The sequence below is a fragment of the Dinoponera quadriceps genome, unplaced genomic scaffold (genome assembly GCF_001313825.1).
Source record: "Dinoponera quadriceps isolate SergipeBrazil2010 unplaced genomic scaffold, ASM131382v1 scaffold1266, whole genome shotgun sequence".
NCBI lineage: Eukaryota > Metazoa > Arthropoda > Insecta > Hymenoptera > Formicidae > Dinoponera > Dinoponera quadriceps.
In genome coordinates this window covers 300,930-307,640 of record NW_014555494.1, presented here as the reverse complement: position 1 = coordinate 307,640, position 6,711 = coordinate 300,930, and the positions used below count along the sequence as shown (strand labels likewise).

At 44.6% G+C, this 6,711-nt stretch overlaps 1 protein-coding gene across 1 annotated transcript in view; it reads right to left on the bottom strand.

Annotated features, from left to right (window-relative positions):
- The window catches only part of LOC106744501, a 45,896-nt gene extending 41,581 nt beyond the window's left edge, over positions 1-4,315 (bottom strand). The window contains exon 1 of the mRNA XM_014619343.1: positions 3,874-4,315. The gene's annotated coding sequence lies outside the window, so the exon portion shown is untranslated. The remainder of the gene's footprint in view (positions 1-3,873) is intronic.
- Positions 4,316-6,711: the final 2,396 nt, after the last annotated feature.

Genomic DNA, 6,711 nt, shown 5'->3' with positions numbered 1-6,711 from the left:
GGGGGGAGCGGCGGCGGCAAGAGCGAAAAGGAAAGGTGGGAGATTAAGACCGCAACGTACGTGGAACGGTTCTCCTTCGGTACGTGTTGGAAAGCTACCTGGCATTCCAGCGAACGGCGGTGCCGTTGATCTCTCGTTGACTTCCCGTTCTCACTGACGCATCCGCAGCGACGCGAGCTTAACGCGCGAAGAAGAGGAGAAGGCGGAAGCCGGAAGTGGCGCAGGTGTCCCCTCGGTTCCGAATCCCAATCGCTGCGGGACGGCCGCGATTTCGATGCCTTTTCGCGTCCATTGTCGCGCCGGACCCGCCGTCGCCTGAGAATTTCCGCGTGTTCTCACGACAAGGCAGGTTTTCTGACAGGTGTAACCGCGTCGCCGGTTTAATCGCAGACTCGCGTGAGACGTGAACGCGAGGATTCGCGATGCGTTGGATAACAAGACGACCAGCCGAGGCTCGACGCTTCTGCCTGCGTGGAATTTGTATTTCGTAACGAAGCAGATGCACCACAGCGGTGTGCAATCGCCATGCCTGCATTTGCCACTAAGGAAAGAATGGTAATTTCATTACACTTTTATGCAAAACAAGATGCACGGCGGCATCACATATCGATAATGATTGCGTAATCGCAGGATAAAAAACTGTTCACCGATGTTTTCGATATTTTGAAGCTCGTTTGTTGTCATTAATTTCGTATAATGGCATTAAAAAAAATTTCAAGTCGACGTTAATAGTGGAATCTCATCTGGCAGCTAATAAACACGCGACGAAAATATTTTCAACGACGCCACTGAAGAGAGAACCTTAAAATATCCTATTGAACAACGTTCGCTCAATGTATCCCCGATGAATGCCAATGTAACCAATATTGGACCAACGTATTGCGCCAATGAATTCTGCTACTAGGATAATTTCACTATGCTACTTTCATTATACTTTTGCAAAATAAGACGCATGGTATCATTTGTCTACACAGTAAAAAGTTTTGTCTTTAACATTTCACACGTCCCAAACGATCCACTCAAATTTTCGCGTTGATTTAATACAAAGTGAATATGTCGATGTGAACATGTCAAATTAATGCACGAGTATGTTAAAAATTTAACGCGAAAATTTTAACCATGACCGATTTTAAATATAAAATATTTTTACAAGTATAAAATATTTTTTACTGAGTATGATTATTACCTAGATGCAAATTAAAACAACTGTTCGTCGATGATTTCGACATCTTGAAGTTTGTTTGTTGTCACTAATTTTTTTCATTAAGTCGGCATTAAGAAAAACATTCAAATCGATATTAATACGAGAACTCTATCCGGCAGCTACGCGCGAAGGAGATATTTTCAATTAACGAAGCAGCTACTTTTACAAGGCTCCACACTGAGAAAAAGGTTTCTTCACATTTAATAAATTTTATTGCATCCAAACAAATCTCATCATTGGCATGCTCCAAAGAAACTAATGCTTCGATTAATAAGTACGATTGTTAGACTTTTCAACGAATATGTATCTTTATCTTAAATAAAAAATTTGTTTGAAACGAAAGATAATTTTCTCATAAAGAAACTATTTGTTTCATTTCATATATTTATCGTAACCAAATAATATTTTATTTGGTTAAAAGGTATTATTTCAAATAATAGCGTTCCTTTTGTTAAATAACAAAGTTTTCTTGAGTAAGACAATAAAATTGTTACGCAGATAAATAGTATTTCGTACAAGTATATATGTTGTCTCTATGAAACAAATTTTAGGAAAATAAATAGAAACACTAAACCCGAGGAAACCTTTTTCTCGGTGCACTTGCGATATCGATATTCGTACAAGGATGTTTTTCGTTCGACCGTTCGCCAACCGGTGCATCCTATTGCAAAGCGAGTCGTGGCGGGCGGAAAGGAAGAAAAAAGAAAGAAGAAAAGAAGAAAACTATGGAGACTCGAGCAGACTCCGCGACGCCGATTGACGATTATAAGGCTCGGTGTCGAATAATTCGACGACATTCTTCGAGCGGCCTTGGCCGGTCGGGCGTTTCTGTCGATCTCGCGCTCGTTTGCACCTCGCGGCTCGTACCTGGACCGGCGGTCGCGATGTTATCTCGCGAACGCGAGAGGAGAAGGAGGCGGTAACACACAGCGCGACGAGAAAGGAGGAGAGACGGCGGCGGCGGTTGCGAGGGGAACCCGTGCGCGACGTTTATGGAGAACGCTGCTCCAGCGATGTATTATGGAAAGCGAGCTGGCTGGATTCCGGCGAGCGTCGTCGAACTCATTAACATCCCGCGCGTGTCGCCGGCGCGACGCGGCTTCGTTTTTCCCTTCGAAATAAACAAACCCGCCGGCATTGCGTCGCCGAATAGAGCGGTTTATTATTCGCGACGTCCGCGCTATTAATCCGACCGATGCTAATGAAGACCCATTGTCTGCGTTATATTCCATGCGTTGAAGTCCCCTGCACGGGGGAATAAAATTAGTCTTAAATCAAGAATAGATATTCTCATGTATAAGCAAGAATATCGTAATCTTCTCACGGGGCTTTTAGCCTTGATTTGATCGAATTTATATCGATGCAAGTATCACTTGAACTCAATTCAAGACTAAATATCTTATAAGATTATATTCTTGCTTATATATGAGAATATCTATTCTTGATTTAAGACTAGTTTTTTTTACACGGTAAAAAAATGTGTGTTACATTTAACACACATTTCATATGTCTCAAACGGTCCGCATAAATTTTTACGTTAATTTGATATAAGGTGAGTATGTTGAAAAATAATACAAATATTATGTAAGAAATTAACATTTATAATACATGTTAATCGACACTGAAGTGTAAAATATGTTATTTTAACACTTACAAGTGTTATTTTAATATTTACAAGTATTATTTTAACATTTGCACATTTTGAATATCGACTCAACGCAAAATACTGAAATAGCATAAATAAAATAAGTTAAATTAACACACGGGTGTATTAAAAATATAACGCAAAAGTTTTGCAAGGATCGATTTTGATACAAGTGCGGAATGTTTTTTATCGTGTATAAAAAAATGACGATATAATCTTTTCTCTTATATAATAAGCGAACGTTTTTCCACAACAGCTGAGCGAGAGACTACCGTACATTTTTTGATTCAAAATGATCATTACGAGTTACCGCGCAATTATTTTCCGCGAAGTCAGTCGTTCGTTCGCAACATTTTCCAACGGCTTCAACGATACGGAGCTGCGAACGAGGCGCGAATTGTCGCGAGGATTGACGTGCCCGTAAATTGAAAAAACACCCTTCTTTCACGCTCCGTTCGATTTATCCACGCAATGATGAAAAATGACGCGTTATGTTAATTTCGCCTAACTACAAACGCTGAGCTCTGACTTCGGTATCTTCGCGATTTGAATCTCACGGTACGCTTCTACCCTCGAGGGGGTGGCTTCCCCGTAGCTACACTCGAGTAGCAGGATCGAGTGAGGAACGAAAACGACGGCTTATTCGGGAGCTCCTTTTCGTGTCCGATTCGCTTGGCGAAGAGAAAAGAAAGGAAAGGAAACAGCCCGAGCTGCACGGTGGGACAAAAGGCGCGGATCTGCAAAACGTTTCGTAACCGTTGCCGAGGAGTGACACTCGACTCTCATTGCGTACACTTCCGTCACGTATGACGGATCCCCGCGGCCAATACACGGCGTGTTCCTCCGAGAGAACGTAAACCGAGGACGGCGGATGCCGTCGACCTCGTCTCGGCAGCCGATGTTATCACGCGCCAGGGCTTTTCATTCAGCGCTGCGTCGCGCAAGGATTATTCACGGGATATGCATCGAGCGAGCTCGAGTCCTTCGACCGTATACAAGAGGCTGAAACTCCGAGCCAACTTACCTGGCTCGCTTCCCGCTCTTCCCCGACGGTTCCTGGCGGCTCCCGGGAGGACCTTATCCGAGACGTCCGCGCGCCGACGTCATCGTCGGCAGATAAACCCTCGAATCCGGGAACAGCACCGCAAGCTCGGCCGCAGCCGCCGAGGAGATCACGTTCTTCGTCGTCGAGCTGGAGATTAGCTTCTCTCAGCACGCGGCCATTTTCGTGGAGACCGACCGACCGGATGTTTGCGTTACACGACCGGAGAGAGAGAGAGAGAGAGAGGGAGGCCAGTTGTCGTAGCAGACGGCGCGTGATCGGCAGGTAAAAAAGCACACTCTGCGGCGACGAGGATGTAACCACCGCGGCACACCACGGAACCGCGCAGCCGACTGACGACGTCCACTCCCGCCGACTCGCTTCGACTCGCCTCTGTGCAGCAGCGAGCGAGAGAACGAGCGAGCGAGCGAACGCCGCGAGCGAAAACTCACTTTACGCTCACCTCCACTTTGCCCACCTCCCACCTCCGCCGAAGACTCGCTCGCCTGCTTTCTTACCTGGCTGCTCGAGCCCGCCGCCGACCGCCTCCTCTGTGCCCCACAGCTCGGCCGAATACCTGCCTTCCCCTGCGCCTCGGAGAACGAGCGAGCGAGAACGAGAGAGAGAGAGAGAGAGAGAGAACGGCTGTTGAGGACTCCGCGGGGATGAATTACGTCGAGTCGATGGAGCAGTACTCTACGTCTCCGAGCAGATGGAGAGGACTACTCCGCGCCTCCGGACCCCTTTACTATCTTTACTACGCGAGCCGCGAGTGAGTCCGGTATTTCAGGTGCCGCTCGCCCCGGCGAAAGCCGGCGACCAAAACAACCGCCTCCTCTGCCTCCGGATTTAACGCCGCGCAGTTTCGTTCCTTCTCCAACGACGCGCGAGTGCACCACGGTGATGAATCATGCAGACCGATGAAGCAAATGCTTTTGATAGGGGATAAAAAATCGCAAGGGACGCGTCGAGCGAGGCAAATGCGAAGCGAAGGCATGCGTTAAGGTGGGTGTACGCGCTGAGAAATATTATTGGGTCGATTCAAACAAAACTTGGTTATGGGCGAACGAATCCCAGTAGATATCGACTAATAGTGACATAACGTCAATGTTATAATTTCCCAGTCAACAATGTGAATGCAATATAACGCGTGTTTTATTGCGCTTACATCGTTGACTGGGAAATTATAATATTGTCACTGTTAGTTGGTGTTCACTGGGATATTTCGGTTGTGAGAACCAATTTGGGTTTCTGAACCAAAGATTTGGTTCCCCCAAACCCAACCTTCTTCATATTCTTTTCAGAGAACCAAATGTTGGTTTTCACAACCGAAACATTTATTCGCTCATATCTAAACCAAATTTTGTTCGAGTAAACTGAATGGATTTTTCAATGAGTATACTTACGCTGAGAAAAAGAAATTGAAATTTTACGAAGTAAATAGTTCTTGTGATATATTCTTTGATATTTATTGATTAGAAAAGAATTTGTGACGGTGGAATATATTTTGATTTATTTGCTATCTCATTGATTTATTTGCTGAAAATAAAATTTTATTCCGCCGTGTTTAAATAAACATTTATTTCTGTGAAACAAACTTTATATTTTGCAAATAAATTTTTAAGTCTTTCTTTCTCAGCGCACCTTAACGTACGTCTTCACCTCGCGTTTTTACCTCGCGAATATCCAAATCAAATTTTGTTTCAGTCAACTAAATGGGCTTTTCAATACACTGAACGAACAAACAACGAACTAGCGGCGAATGTGTAAAATGAATATATACATTCGCGTCTAAACTTATATGCGTTACCAACTTTTTTCGATAAGCCGTACTGAGAAACCAGTTTGTATCAATCGAAAAACGGGCAAACAAACGCGATTTGACAGAAGGAGAGAAAATTTCTGGTTATAAGTTCCAAGTATGATTCTTATAACCAGGAATTTTCCTTAATTCAAATCGCGTTTGATTGCCCGATTGACGCAATCAAACTGGTTTCTCAGTGCACCTTATGAATGAGTCAGCCCGAAACGTTCCGCTTCCAATTCATTGTGGCGTGCACATTTTCCAAATTGTGTCAACGAAAATTTACATTCGCTGTTCGTTCCTCGCCCGTGCGCTCAGTACACTGAGAAACAAGTACTTGAGAATTTATTTGCGAGGGATACAGCATTGATTTATTTCATTATTCCCGTGAAATAAACGTTATATATCCCACAGAGAAATTTCGAAATATTTCTTCCATCTCAGTGTATATACCCAACCTTTTCGCTTTTCGCGCGAGCTATTTCCAGGAGGAGGAGGGGGATTGGCATTCTACAAAATTACAGAGCAGCTGAATTTAATGTTCTCCGTCTCTAATGGTATTCGAATTGCTCTCGGATACAGTTAGAAGGCAAATACGGGAGAATTGAGACGGTGAATTATAGCGAAATTTTCCCAAAAAGGAATCAAAAGGAGAGTATTCGACGATCTCTCTCTCTCTCTCGAGAGAGAGAGAAAAAGAGACACGGGGCGAGGGAATTCGCTGGCGAGGAAACCGCTTAGATCGAATGATACGAATTACGTATGAATAAACAATCTCGCGACACATGACTAGCTGCCGATGGAATTTCGATCGCGGCACGCGCAATTTTCACGGCACGTGTTGCCGTGAGGCTCAACCGATGAAACGCGATCCGGCGCAACCGGCGCATTGCGAGAATCGATCTCCCCACATATTAGAAATATCCTAGACCCGATTCCGTACGAATCGGGTCTGTATCATAAATACGCGAGAAATAGCCGAGACTCCGGTCGCTTTTCGCAACTCGCACGCAACC